We start from the raw sequence: 15,619 nt of genomic DNA, 5'->3' as shown, positions 1-15,619 counted from the left end.
ATCTGGTCAACTACACTATTTGTACGCCCCCTTCAAGCCATTTTTCTTTTCCATAATGTAAGTTTATGAGATACAGATTCTTCTAAATGGCATACAGCAACATCCTTTTTTAGCATTCGTTACTGAATACGTTTCTTTCCCTTTTTAAAAGACAACCGGACCCGGCGGAAGAATTTAGCCCCTTAAGGATGGAGCGTTTTTCTGTTTTTGCACTTTTGTTTTTTCTTCTTTACCTTTTAAAAATCATGTCCCTTTCAAATTTGCACCTAAAAATCCATATTACCCCTTATTTTTTGCACCACCAATTCTACTTTGCAGTGACATCAGTCATTTTACCCAAAAATAGACAGCGAAACAGAAAAAATATCATGGTGCGACAAAATGGAAGAAAAAAAATGCCATTTTGTAACTTTTGGGGGCTTCCTTTTCTACGCAGTACATTTTTTTTGGTAAAAATGACACCTTATCATTATTCTGTAGGTCCATATGGTTAAAATGATACCCTACTTATACAGGTTTGATTTTGTCGTACTTCTGAAAAAAATCATAACTACATGCAGGAAAATGTATACGTTCAAAATTTGTCCCCTATAACTTTTTTTTTTTCCATGTACAGGGCGGTATGAGGGCAATTTTTTGGCGCCTTGATCTGAAGTTTTTAGGGGTGCATTTTTTGTTTTGATCGGACTTTTTGATAAATTTTTTTATGGTATAAAATGTTACCAAAAATACGCTATTTTGGACTTTGGAATTTTTTTGCGCGTACACCATTGACCATGCGTTTTATATATTTTTACAGTTCAGACATTTATGCACGTGGCGATACCACATATGTTTATTTTTATTTACACAATTTTTTTTTATAGGAAAAGGGGGGTGATTCAAACTTTTATTAGGGAAGAGGGTAAATGATCTTTATTAACTTTTTTTTGTAACTTTTTTTTTGCAATATTATAGCCCCCCATAGGGGACTATAACATGCAGTACATTGATTCAATACACTGATCACTTCCATTGCATTCAATGGCAGGGATCAGTGTTATCGGCGGTTGATTGCTCAAGCCTGGTTTTCAGGCTTTGGAGCAATCAATCGACAATCGGATGCACAGGAGACAGGTGAGAGGACTTCCTGCTGTGCCCTAGCTGATTGTGACATCACGATTTTATTGCGATGGTCCCGATCAGCCCGACTGAGCAGCTGGGATGCTTTTACTTTCACTTTTAGACATAGCGATCAACTTTGATTACCACGTCTAAAGAGTTAATGCCGGACATCAGCCCGATCGGTGATGTCCAGCATTAGCGTGGGTCCTGGTTGCTTATAGCAACTGGGACCCACCGGGTAGGATGTGCGCTCACCTCGTGAGCACGCATTATATATGAGGACGTGCATATGGACGTTCATAAACGTCCATATGCGCTAAGGGGTTAAAGACTGTCCGCTGCATTATCCCCGCCACACCCTATTTATTTGAATGAGTCAAATTCAGTTAGATAGTGATAGGTCGGCTCATTTTTTTTTTTTTAGCTGTATCAGGATTATTGCCAAACTAAAAACCATGGCCAAATTCTTTGTAAGTCTGGATGAGGGCCATCACAGAGCGCCAGTCAGCGCAGAAGATATTGTCATGACAAGTCATGTCATCAGTGTACAGCGAACACATGGCCACTTGGTGGTCTGGTCCCAGTATGGTGATCCCTCTGACATCTGGATTCTTCCTGATAGATTCTTCGAGTAGTTCTAACAAAAAAAAGAGATAAGAGGGCAGCCTTGCCTGACCCCAGATGGGACTAGAAAGGGGTCATTGAGAGGATATGGCCATGTGACTTGGGCACATTGGCTCTTCTTCGCTGGACCTCGGTGCTCCACCTCTCTCTCACATCATGGACACATGAGAGAGACACGGGGGACAGAAGTTCAGGGCAGGAACAAAGCCAGGTCACATGACCATAGTCTCTCATGAGAGAGAGGAATAGAGACAAGTGTTGAGAGGAGGAGGTCATGTAGGCTAAAAGAACATGCATATGGATGAGAGGTGCAGATTGGTTCCAGGTTGCATGTCATAGTTGCAGTTAACCTCAAAAGATTACCCTGATTGCAGTTAAAGCATACCTGTCAGATCTCATAAAAAAATATATAGATGTTACTCAGTACCTAATCCTGACCATGTACATCTAATGTTTATGCCTCTATCACCTATATTTATTATAAAAACACCTCTTTTTTCATTAGCTCATACTGTTAGAAATCCTCTCAGGGGAAGGGGACGTGTCCCTCCATTGTGATGGTAGGAGGCGATTGGTGCACCTGCTCATGCAGCCCTGTCCATGAGTCATCTCTTGTCCATGATTCATGGACAAGCCTGATGCTGCTACAGGACTGGTTATTGTCCCAGTAGGTATGGGGACCCCTAGTGGTAAGGTTTTCAGGAGCAGTTTTCTTTATTAAGTATTTAACAAAATGTAAACAACCATATTACAAAAGGCTTTTAATATTCATCAGTAACAACATATAAGTTTTTCGAACTGACAGTGCCCATTTTAGGCTTTCTTAGCATACTAGAAGTTTTGGCTATATCTTTGCAACCCCTGGACGTATTGGGATAAGAAATACATCTTTTTACTCAGGATTAACCACACTAACCACATATGTGTTCAGGTTAGTGTGGGTGATCATCTGTCTTTGACCAGTAAAGGCTTTGGATGGTTTCATACAAGACGTTTATTCTTTAACCCCTTAAGGACTCAGCCCATTTTGGCCTTAAGGACTCAGACAATTTAATTTTTACGTTTTCATTTTTTCCTCCTCGCCTTCTAAAAATCATAACTCTTTTATATTTTCATCCACAGACTAGTATGAGGGCTTATTTTTTGCGTGACCAGTTGTCCTTTGTAATGACATCATTCATTATATCATAAAATGTATGGCGCAACCAAAAAACACTATTTTTGTGGGGAAATCAAAACGAAAAACGCAATTTTGCTAATTTTGGAAGGTTTTGTTTTCACGCCGTACAATTTATGGTAAAAATGACGTGTGTTCTTTATTCTTAGGGTCAATACGATTAAAATGATACCCATTATTATATACTTTTATATTATTGTTGCGCTTAAAAAAAATCACAAACTTTTTAACCAAATTAGTACGTTTATAATCCCTTTATTTTGATGACCTCTAACTTTTTTATTTTTCCGTATAAGTGGCGGTATGGGGGCTCATTTTTTGCGCCATGATCTGTACTTTTTTTTTATACCACATTTGCATATAAAAAACTTTTAATACACTTTTTATAATTTTTTTTTTAATAAAATGTATTAAAAAAGTAGGAATTTTGGACTTTTTTTTATTTTTTTCCGTTCACGCCGTTCACCGTACGGGATCATTAACATTTTATTTTAATAGTTCGGACATTTACGCACGCAGCGAAACCAAATATGTCTATAAAAAATGTTTTTTACGCTTTTTGGGGGTAAAATAGGAAAAAACGGACGTTTTACTTTTTTATTGGGGGAGGGGATTTTTCACTTTTTTTTTACTTTTACATTTTTTTACATTTTTTTTTACACTTGAATAGCCCCCATAGGGGACTATTCATAGCAATACCATGATTGCTAATACTGATCTGTTCTATGTATAGGACATAGAACTGATCAGTATTATCGGTCATCTCCTGCTCTGGTCTGCTCAATCACAGACCAGAGCAGGAGACGACGGGAGCCGCACGGAGGAAGGAGAGGGGACCTCCGTGCGGCGTTATGAATGATCGGATCCCCGCAGCAGCGCTGTGGGCGATCCGATCGTTCATTTAAATCGCGAACTCCCGCAGATGCCGGGATCTGTATTGATCCCGGCACCAGAGGGGTTAATGGCGGACGCCCGCGAGATCGCGGGCGTCGGCCATTGCCGGCGAGTCCCTGGCTGCGATCAGCAGCCGGGATCAGCCGCGCATGACACGGGCATCGCTCCGATGCCCGCGGTTATGCTTAGGAGGTAAATGTACGTCCTGGTGCGTTAAGTACCACCTCACCAGGACGTACATTTACGTCCTGCGTCCTTAAGGGGTTAAACAAACAAACAAAAACAAAAAAAAACCTTATGGGTGATGCATTGCATTTTATTTGGAGAAAATTCCATGGCCAGATGTTATCTGGGAGTCAATAGTTAAATATAAAACATACCTACAATGTTTTTTTGTTTATGGTGTTTATTTTTTTCCATTAAGTGATGTTTTTTTTTTTTGGGGGGGGGGGGGTCAGTAGAATTATCTTCCCGAATTGCAGCTTGCTCTAAAGTTTTTCACCTAGTGTTCGGTGTTTGTCTTCCCATGGACGTCTATTGGATGAAAAAACACTTATTGAAATGCATGTGTAAATGTGTGTGTTTTCCTGGCTTTTTCTCTCTCATTCTTCATTGGAGATACTATAATCACTGGGTCAGGACTTGTCATAAGAAATATGCATGGGAAAAACACCACAAAAACAGCATCATGAAGGACAATAAAATTTGCAGTAATTAGATTTCTTTTTTATTTTTATTTTTTTAAAGCCAAAAACGTGTTTTGTTTTAAAATACATGTTTGATGGAAGCCTTTGGATACTAGTGTTGCTTCATTGAAAGGATCACTACATATGGGAAGTGCCTATTACTGTCAACAGTAAAATTCAGCTATTTATGTTAAAGAGCCCAAGAACATATTACAAGTCAGATGGGTCAGTTTTAGCCTTTAAAATTACAGAGCTTAATAAAGTACAAGTGTAATAAAAACAGCAAAACTTCTCAATGAAAGGCAAATGTCCAAAGAAAATACAACATATCCCCATATTTTTTACAATATATAAATGCAAAAGAAAAAAAGGACAGAGCATAAAGGACCCCAAGATAATAATAATAATGATAAGGTGGACACTGGGGATCAAGAGAAGGCAGAGCTACTGAATGGGTTTATTAACACTGTAAATAGAAAGGAAGAGGGAGGAGCTAACGCAAGCCAGGCCAGGGCTGGTAACACATCATGTAATGTAGTGAATGGTTCAAGTTAAATTAAATAAAGTGAATGTAACCAAAGCTCTAGGACTAGACAGATTCCGCCCAAGAGTTCTCAGAGAACTCAGTTCAGTAATTTCTGTACCCTTGTTCATAATATTTAAATATTGTCTGGTGTTGTGCCGAGGAACTGGCACAAGGCAAATGTAGTACCATTCTTCAAAAAGGGCTTTAGATCTTCCCCAGGTAATTATAGACTGGTAAGCTTAACGTCCATAGTTGGAAAAATTGTTTGAGGGGAACATAGGGTACTACATACAGGATTACATAGGGGGTAATAGTATTATAAGTGATAACCTTCATGGGTTTACTAAGAATAGAAGCTGTCAAACCAACCTAATTTGCTTTTATTAAGTGGATAAGGGGGTATTTATCAACAGGTATAGAGCCTTTTTTGGTGTAGAAAAGGTACAGCAATGTTTCTTTTGTGCAAAACTTGTGTGGCTTTTTGGTTTGCAGTGGTTGCTGTTTTTTTAAGTGAATTTATTTAAAAAGTAGCAAGTTTGTCACAAATCTACACCAGCCCAGCCCTGGCTTACAAAACTGATTGTGGAAAGGATTTTAAAAAAAATTGCACGTTTTTTGGACAATTGGATAAAACGTTGCAGAGGAGGAATCATTCAAAGTTGTTCTGAAGTGATTTATTGTTTTTTGCTTACATGGACATAGACTACAGAACAGCAATGTCTAGCAGCTGCTTCTAAGACCAGAAAGATGTTGTCATGTATCAAGAGGCATGAACTTGCAGGGCTGGAACATAATACTACCACTTTATTAACCCCTTCAAGACCATTTTGGCCTTAAGGACCAGAGCGTTTTTTGCACATCTGACCACTGTCACTTTAAACATTAACAACTCTGGAATGCTTTTAGTTATCAATCTGATTCCGAGATTGTTTTTTCGTGACATATTCTACTTTAACATGGTGGTAATTTTTTGTGGTAACTTGCATCCTTTCCTTGTGAAAAATCCTAAAATTTGATGAAAAATTTGAAAATTTTGCATTTTTCTAACTTTGAAGCTCTCTGCTTGTAAGGAAAATGTATATTACAAATAAAAACATTTTTTATTCACATATACAATATGTCTACTTTATGTTTGCATCATAAAAGTGACGAGTTTTTACTTTTGGAAGACACCAGAGGGCTTCAAAGTTCAGCAGCAATTTTCCAATTTTTCGCAAAATTTTCTAACTCCCTATTTTTCAGGGACCAGTTCAGGTTTGAAGTGGATTTGAAGGGTCTTCATATTAGAAATACCCCACAAAAGACCCCATTATAAAAACTGCACCCCCAAAGTATTCAAAATGACATTCAGTCATCATTTTAACCCTTTAGGTGTTTCACAGGAATAGAAGCAAAGTGAAGGAGAAAATTCACAATCTTCATTTTTTACACGCGCATGTTCTTGTAGACCCAATTTTTTTATTTTTACAAGGGGTAAAAGAAGAAAATGTATACTTATATTTGTAGCCCAATTTCTCTCGAGTAAGCACATACCTCATATGTCTACGTAAAGTGTTCGGCGGGCGCAGTAGAGGGCTCAGAAGGGAAAGAGCGACAAGGGGATTTTGGAGAGTACGTTTTTCTGAAATGGTTTTTGGGGGGCATGTTGCATTTAGGAAGCCCCTATGGTGCCAGAACCGCAAAAAACCCTCACATGGCATACCATTTTGGAAACTAGACCCCTTGAGGAACGTAATAAGGAATAAAGTGAGCCTTAATACCCTACAGGTGTTTCACGACTTTTGCGTATGTAAAAAAAAATTTTTTTTCCACTAAAATGTGTGTTTCCCCCCAAATTTCACATTTTTGCAAGGGTTAATAGCAGAAAATACCCCCCAAAATTTGTAACCCCATCTCTTCTGAGTATGAAGGTACCCCATAAGTTGACCTGAAGTGCACTATGGGCGAACTACAATGCTCAGAAGAGAAGGAGTCATATTTGGCTTTTTGAGAGCAAATTTTGCTCGGGGAGCATGTCGCATTTAGGAAGCCCCTAAGGTGCCAGAACAGCAAAAAAAAAAAAAACACATGGCATACTATTTTGGAAACTAGACCCCTTGAGGAACGTAACAAGGGGTACAGTGAGCATTTGCCCCCCACTGGTGTCTGACAGATCTTTGGAACAGTGGGCTGTACAAGTTTTCATTTTCACGGACCACTGTTCCAAAGATCCATCAGACACCTGTGGGGGGTAAATTCTCACTGCACCCCTCATTACATTCCGTGAGGGGTGTCGTTTCCGAAATGGGGTCACATGTGGGTTTTTTTTTTTTTGCGTTTGTCAAAACCGCTGTAACAATCAGTCACCCCTGTGCAAATCACCTCATGGTGCACTCTCACTCCTGAGCCTTGTTGTGCGCCCCCAGAGCACTTTGCGCCCACATATGGGGTATCTTCGTAGTCGGGAGAAATTGCGTTACAAATTTTGGGGGGCTTTTTTTCCCTTTTACCTCTTGTGAAAATGTAAAGTATAGGGCAACATCAGCATGTTAGTGTAAAAATTTTTATTTTTTTACACTAACATTCTGGTGTAGACCCCAACATTTCCTTTTCATGAAGGGTTAAAGAAGAAAAAGCCCCCCAAACCTTGTAACGCAATTTCTCCCGAGTACGGCGATACCCCATATGTGTTCCTAAAATGTTGTCTTGAAATACGACAGGGCTCCAAAGTGAGAGCGCCATGTGCATTTGAGGCCTAAATTAGGGATTTGCATAGGGGTGGACATAGGGGTATTCTACGCCAGTGATTCCCAAACAGGGTGCCTCCAGCTGTTGCAAAACTCCCAGCATGCGTGGACAGTCAACCGCTGTCCGGCAATACTGGGAGTTGTTGTTTTTCAACAGCTGGAGGCTCTGCTTTGGAAACAGTGGTGTACCGGACGTTCTTATTGGGGGAGGGGGGCTGTGTAGGGGTATGTGTATATGTAGTGTCTTTAACTTTTTATTTTATTTTGTGTTAGTGTAGTGTAGTGTTTTTAGGGTACAGTCACATTGGCAGGGCATTACAGCGAGTTTCCCAGCGCAAAATTTGCTGCATCTCAAACTTGCAGCGAGAAACCCACTGTAAAAGCCTCGCCCATGTGAATGTACCCTGTACATTCACAGGGGGGGGGGGGGGGGGGGGGGTGCACCAGCTGTTGCAAAACCACAACTCCCAGCATGCATGGTCTGTTAGTGCATGCTGGGAGTTATAGTTTTGCAACAGCTGGAGGCACACAGGTTAGGAAACACTGAGTTAGAAACAGACAATGTTTCCCAACCAGTGTGTCTCCAGTTGTTGCAAAACTACAACTCCCAGCATGCCCAGACAGCTGAAGGGCATGCTGGGAGTCGTAGTTCAGCAACATCTGAAGGGCCAGATGTTGCTGAACTAAAACTCCCAGCATGCCTGGACAGTCAGTGCATGCTGGGAGTTGTAGTTTTGCAACAGCTGGAAGAGCACAGATTGGAGACCATTATACAATGGTCTCCAAACTGGGGCCCTCCAGATGTTGCAAAACTACAACTCCCAGCATGCCCAGACAGCCAAAGGCTGTCTAGGCATGCTGGGAGTTGTAGTTTTCAGTATCCTAGAAGCAGCAGTGAAGATCTTCACTGCTGCTTCTGAGGACCATATACTTACCTGCCGGTCCCGTCGCTGCTCGTCCACGTGGCCGGTCCCGCCGCTGGTTCGGGTAAGGCCGCCGGTCCCCGCGTGTTCCCCTCCTATGCCGCGAGCCCCCGCAGCCATCGTCCCCCGTTCTGCCCGACTTCCAGGGGTGGGCAGTGCGGGGGATCTGAACTTTCACCCCAGGTCACTGTGATTGGTCCACAGGGACCATTCACAGTGATCGCTGACCAGGACCATCAATGGATGGTCCTGGGGGGTGAAGCAGAAGTTGTCCCCTGCTGGAAACAGCGGGACTTCTGCTGGTTAACCCGTGCGAACACGGCGTTTATATATGACATTCTGCGGAAATGGGTTAAGCATTGGTACGGCCTCACCAGGAATATGCTGTTCAGTTTGGGCCACTGGTTCATAAAAGGGATGGTATGGAGCTGTAAAGGGTACAGAGATACGCAACTAAACTAATAAGGGGCATGGAACATCTTAGCTATGAGGAAAGATTAAAGAAATTACAGTTGTTTAGTCTTGAGAACATACATTTAGGGGGGATATGGTCAACTTATTTAAGTGTTAAAATGGCCCATGCAAAAATATGGGGAAAAACTGTTCCAGGTAAAACCTCTATAAAAGACAAAGGGGCACTCCCTCCATCTGGTGGAAAAAAAAAAAAAAGGTTTAGTCTCAAGGGGCGATAAGCCTTTTTTACCATAAGAACTGTACATTTATGGGACAGTCTGCCTCAGGAACTGGTCACAGCAGGAACAGTTGAGGGCTTCAAAACAGGGTTAGATACATTCCTAGAACAAAATAACATTAATGAATATGCAGAAATATAGAATCACATCCCCTCCCCTTCCTTCGTTCAACTAAACCCCTTTCCTTTATCTTCTTGGTTAAACTTTATGGACATGTGTCTCTTTTTTTAACCGCACTAATTATCCACAGGATAGAGAATAAATTATTATCACTGGCGGTCTGACTGCTGGCCACCACCAATCATAAGAATGTGATTCCCCTGTGTCATTAAAACAGTAGGGCACCACCGTTCTGTTCACTGCCCTTGGGACTGAGAAAGATAAAGCCCCCATACACATAAATCAAAAGTCATCTGAACCTGCTGTTTGGCAGAACTGGATGACTGTCTAATGTGTATAGTGGTCTCCTTTCTTTCCTCCCCAAGGATGACAGGGGATAGAAGGGTCATACATGTTGGATTATAATTTCTGGGCTGCCCAAGAAAAGCTGTAACTAGAGCGGTGAGGCATCAGCTTACCCCTACTTTCTCCATTCAGAACACCTGAACATTCATGTACAGTGGGGGAAAAGAAAAAGTATTTAGTCAGCCTCCGATTGTGCAAGTCCTCCCACTTAAAAAGATGAGAGAGGCCTGTAACTTTCATCATAGGTATACCTCAACTTTGAGAGACATAATGAGAAAAATCCATAAAATCACATTGTCTGATTTTTAAAGAATTTATTTGTGTTACGGGCAGCGCTCCGGTCACTCATTCTGACCGTGAGCACTCCCCTCCTGTCACTGGCGGCTCCAGAACTCGCTGTGCGTGACGTGCACCACATGCGAGGCATCTCTTTACCCCATACTGTCTCCGGCTCCTCTCTGCATGCGCATCTCCGTTCCCTAGGGTGCGTGAGTGCCGGCTCTGTGCCATTTAAAGGGCCAGTGCGCATTTAATTATCAGGTTCACCTGTACCTCTTTTATAAGTATCTGCACCTCCCACCACTCCTTGCTGGATCTTTGTTTGCCTAGAGCCTTAGAGAAAGTGTAACTGTGTTTGCCATGCTGTTTTCTGACCTTCTGTTCCATGACCTAACCTTGCTCCTGTGCCATCTGCCTCCTGCTATTTTCCTGACTATGCACCTGTGCTGCTTGCCCTGCCCTTCTGCTATCCTGACATTGAATTGCCATATCCCTTCTGTGCTACACTACATCTCAGCAACCTGTGTGGACAAGTCATACCAGGGGTAGCGACCTGGGTGCCGCCTGCCACAGCAAGTCCATCATGCTTTGCAGTGGGCTCTGGTGAAAACCAGCGGCACCTTAGATCCTGCTCCCTGGTATGTCCCACGTCATTTTCCACACAGGTACAGCGGATCCACTACTACCGTGAGTGTTACAGTAAGATCCGGCCATGGATCCCGCTTGGGTGCCTCTGCCTGATGTCTCGGATCTTTCCACCATCGTGGCTCAACAGTCGCAGCAGTTAGCACTTCAGGCGCAACAACTGTCTGCCATGATGCAATAACTTCTTGCCGCCCAACAGCAGCCACAATCTGCTCCTGTTTCTCCTCCTGTACCTGCAGCTCTTTTCGGATCCAAGCTTCGTTTATCCTTGCCCACGAAGTATGAAGGTAATCCTAAATTGTGTAGAGGCTTCGTTACTCAGTGCTCTATGCATTTGGAGCTCATGGCTGATCAGTTCCCGACATAGCAAGCTAAAGTGGCGTTTGTTGTCAGTCTATTGTCCGGTAAAGCCCTGGCCTGGGCTACTCCTCTCTGGCATCGTAATGACCCAGTCTCCTCAAACCTTCCAGCCTTCCTAGCTTAATTCTGCAGTGTATTTGAAGAACCCACATGAGCCTCCTCAGCCGAGACAGCTCTTCTGAACCTCTGCCCAGGGAATTCCTCCATTGGCGACTAGGCGGCTCAATTCCGCACTCTTGCCTCCCAAACTGGCTTGTAACAATGAAGCCTTGTGTGCTACATTTAAAAAAGGATTGTCCAGTAGAATCAAGGATGCTCTCGCTTCACGACTTCCTCCGTCTACCCTGAGTGAACTTATCCATTTAGCCACTCAAATTGATGTGCGTTTTGCCAAGAGGCAGGAAGAACTTTGTCTGGAAAGAGAACCTGCCCATACTTGGCGATTTCCTTGTCTGGCACCCGTGTTTCAACATCCACCTCATCTTTTCAGTTTTCTTTGCCTCCTGCCGAAGAGGTTACGCAAGTGGATCGTTTTCGGCTAACGCGGCAGGAAAGATCCCGTCGACGCAGTGAAAATTTGTGTCTATATTGTGCCAGTCCGGAGCAGTATTACAATACCAAAAGGGCAGGGAGAGCAGAGCCCAGCGGGCTCTGCTCTCCCTGCCCTTTTGGTATTGTAATATTGCTCCTCCGTCTGTGGTTTGCTTATTTCTGCACTTATACTATATTATTGCCTATAAACCAATAGGCTGTGTGTGAACACAGACCAAGACAGACATGACAAACACACTCTTCAACTCAACTGGAAATCTGGTGAAGTCATACCTTGGAGACTGTTTTGCCGAAATCACTGTCTTGTGCATATCCAGTCTAAGGCTGTCTCTTCTCCTTCTCCTATGCCAGGCCTGCCTCTTCCATATCAAGACTTTTCTGACATATTCTGCCAAAAGCAGGCCGAGACTCTTCCACCACATCATCCCTACGACTGTCCTAATGACTTACAGCCTGGAACCACGCCTCCCCGAGGAAGAATCTATCCATTATCAGTTCCTGAGACACAAGCCATGGCAAAATATATCCAAGAGAATCTCCAAAAGGGCTTTATCCGAAAGTCCTCCTTTCCAGACGGAGCTGGTTTCTTTTTTGTAGGGAAGAAAGATGGTTCTCTCCATCCTTGTTGTAACACTCATGGCAGAAGTGGATTAGCTGTACCTGTGTGGAAGATGACGTGGGCCACACCAGGGAGTGGAGTCTAAGGTTCCGCTGGTTATCTCCAGAGCCCGACGCAAAGCGGGATGGATTTGCTGTGGCAGGCAGCACCCAGGTCGCTACCCCTGGTATGACTCATCCACACAGGTTGCTGAGATGAAACATGGCACATGAGGGATATGGCAACTCGTAGTCAGGAAAGCAGAAGATCAGGGCATGCGGCACAGGTGCATAGTCAGGTAGCAGGTAGGTCAGAAACACAGGTAGGCCTATACAAAGAACACTTTCTCTTGGGCACAGGCACACAAAGATCTGGCAAGGAATAGTGAGAGGTCCACATACTTGTAAGGGAGGTACAGGTGTAAATCATAATCAAGGGCGCACTGGCCCTTTAAATCTTAGGCCCCTAGGAGGCGGGGACACGCACGTCTGCGACGCAAGAGCACAGGAGGGACAGCAGACAGGGAAGGTGAGTGTCGGGCCGAGATTTGCAGGCAAACACATCCCGTGATGCGAATCCCGGCCCCGCCAGCAGAGGTGGATGGAGCAGGGGAGCACTCACGGCATATAATAGATATATATGTGATATGTGAAAACCTGTTGGAGATAAATGGCTTGAGAAGGGAGATGTACAAAGAATTAAGGATGCGTAGGGAGGATGGCAAACGGAGCTTGTAGAGATCAGATTAATTAACAGCAAGACCTCAAACAGTCCCAGGTAGCGAGGACCCAACTTGTAACTGAGGATCCAGAAACGGATATACTTAGAAGAAAACCAGAGGAGACCTTCTCTTCTTATCCGCCTGAGACTTCATCTGGGAGGAGGCGAGCACCAAAGTCCGCCGGGCATCTTGCCAAATGGTCATGAAGAGGAGGACGAAGATGATGACCATAGATAACAAAGAATGGTGATGTCCTCGTAGACTCAGAATCCTTGGGATTGTAAGAGAACTCTGCCCAAGGTAGGAGGTCGACCCAATCGTCCTGTTCAGTTTAAACAAAATGACGGAGATAGTCTCCCAGGATTTGATTAACTCTCTCTACCTGGCCGTTGGTTTGAGGATGGTAAGCAGAGGAAAAGTCCAGCTTGATTTTAAGATGAGAGCAGAGAGCCCGCCAGAACTTGGAAATAAATTGCACTCCTCGATCAGAGACAATGTGAGACGGGAGGCCATGAAGGTGGAAGATATGCTGAAGGAAGTGTTTAGCCAACTGCGGGGCAGATGGAAGACCAGGCAAAGGAACAAAAATGAGCCATTTTGGAAAAACAATCAACAATCACCCAGATGAACGTATTGTTGCTGGAAGGTGGAAAATCGGTAATAAAGTCCATTGCTATGTGAGACCATAGAGTTTCCGGAATAGGCAAAGGCTGAAGAAGGCCTGCTGGTCTCTGCCTAGGAGTTTTTTCGCAAGCACAGATAGCACAGGAACGGATAAAATCCGAGACATTGTGTTCAAGGTTCGGCTACCAGTAATGCCGAGAAATAAGTTGAATGGACTTCTGTACTCTAGAATGACCCGCCAGCAAAGAAGAATGTCCCCAATTTAAGACTTTACGTCTCAGTCGAGAAGGCACAAAAGATTTTCCAGGAGGAACTTGCAGAAAATTAACAGGTGCAGCAGAAATCAATCGTTTAGGAGAAACAATATCAGTAGGAGTAGAATCCAGACCAACCATATCGGAGGATCTAGAAAGAGCATCGGCTCTGACATTCTTGTCTGCAGGACAGAAATGAATGAAGAAATGAAACTTTGAAAAGAATAGAGACTATCTAGCCTGCCGGGGATTCAGGCGCTGAGCAGTTTGTATGTATAAGAGATTTTTTTGATCTGTATGGATGCTTACAGGATGAAGAGAAGCCTCCAAAAGGTGCTGCCATTCCTCTAAAGCAAGCTTAATAGTGAGAAGTTCCTGATCTCCAACAGAGTAATTCCTCTCAGCAGGCGAAAAGGTCTTGGAGAAGAAACTACAGGTTACAGTCTTGCCCTTGGAGGATTTTTGAGTCAGGATGGCGCCGGCTTCTACGGACGATGTGTCCACTTCCAAATATAAAGGTTTCTCTGGATCTGGTCTAAAGAGAACAGGTGCTGAGGCGAATGCAGATATGAGTCGAGGGAAGGCCTCATCAGCCTCAAGAGTCTAATTTTAAGGATTACAATTCTTTTTCGTGAAAGCCACAATCGGAATGACTACAGAAGAAAAATGAGGAATAAACTGATGATAGTAATTGGCAACCCCCAAGAATCGCGGAATGGCCCGTAGGCCAGTAGGTCTAGGCCAGTCAAACACTGCAGACAGCTTGCCACGATCCATCTGAAGACCTTTACAAGTTTGGCATACAGACGATTATTTCTGAGGCGCTGGAGAACCTGCCGGACATGAGAACGATGCTCCTCCAAGTTGGAAGAGAAGATCAGGCTATCATCAAGATACGCCACGACACATGTGTAAAGCAAGTCACGGAAAATGTAATTAACTAATTCTTGAAAGACAGCTGGAGTGTTAGAGATGCCAAAAGGCATCACGAGATACTCAAAGTGTCCATCACGGGTGTTAAATTCTGTCTTCCATTCGTTTCCTTCCAAATCTGAATGAAGTTGTATGCTCCCCAAAGATCCAATTTAGAGAAGACGATCAAAAAGTTCACAAATTAAAGGCAGAGGATAGCGATTTTTGATCGGTGGGATTTGTGTCGGCGGGACCTTTCCTGCTGCGTTAGACGAGAGCGATCTACCTGCATTGCCTCTTTGGCAGGAGACAAAGAAGACGGTAGAGGTGGATGTTGTAAAACGGGTGCCAGATGAGGAAATCGCTGTGTTCTGGCAGGTTCTCTTTACAGACAAAGTTTTTTCCTGCCTCTCGGCAAAACGCACATCAATTCTAGTGGCTAAATGGATAAGCTCACTCAGGGTAGACGGAGGATCATGTGCAGCGAGAGCATCCTTGATTCTACTGGACAATCCTTTTTTAAATGTAGCACACAAGGCCTCATCGTTCCAAGCCAGTTCAGAGGCAAGAGTGCAGAACCGCGTGGTCGCCAACAGAGGAGTTCCCTTTGCTGAGGTTCAGAAGAGCCATCACGGCAGAGGAGGCCCATGCAGGTTCTTCAAATACATTGCAAAATTCTGCTAGGAAGGCCTGCAGGTTAGAGGAGACCGGGTCATTACGATCCGCCATGAGTTCTAGATGCATAGCCGTAGATGTCACAAAGCCTCTACACAGCTTGGGATCTCCCTCATACTTCGAAGGTAAGGATAAATGAAGCTTGGACCCGTAAGAAGTTGCTGACACTGGAGGAGACACTG

The sequence above is a fragment of the Hyla sarda genome, chromosome 5, assembly GCF_029499605.1.
Source record: "Hyla sarda isolate aHylSar1 chromosome 5, aHylSar1.hap1, whole genome shotgun sequence".
NCBI lineage: Eukaryota > Metazoa > Chordata > Amphibia > Anura > Hylidae > Hyla > Hyla sarda.
This window is presented reverse-complemented; position numbering follows the sequence as displayed.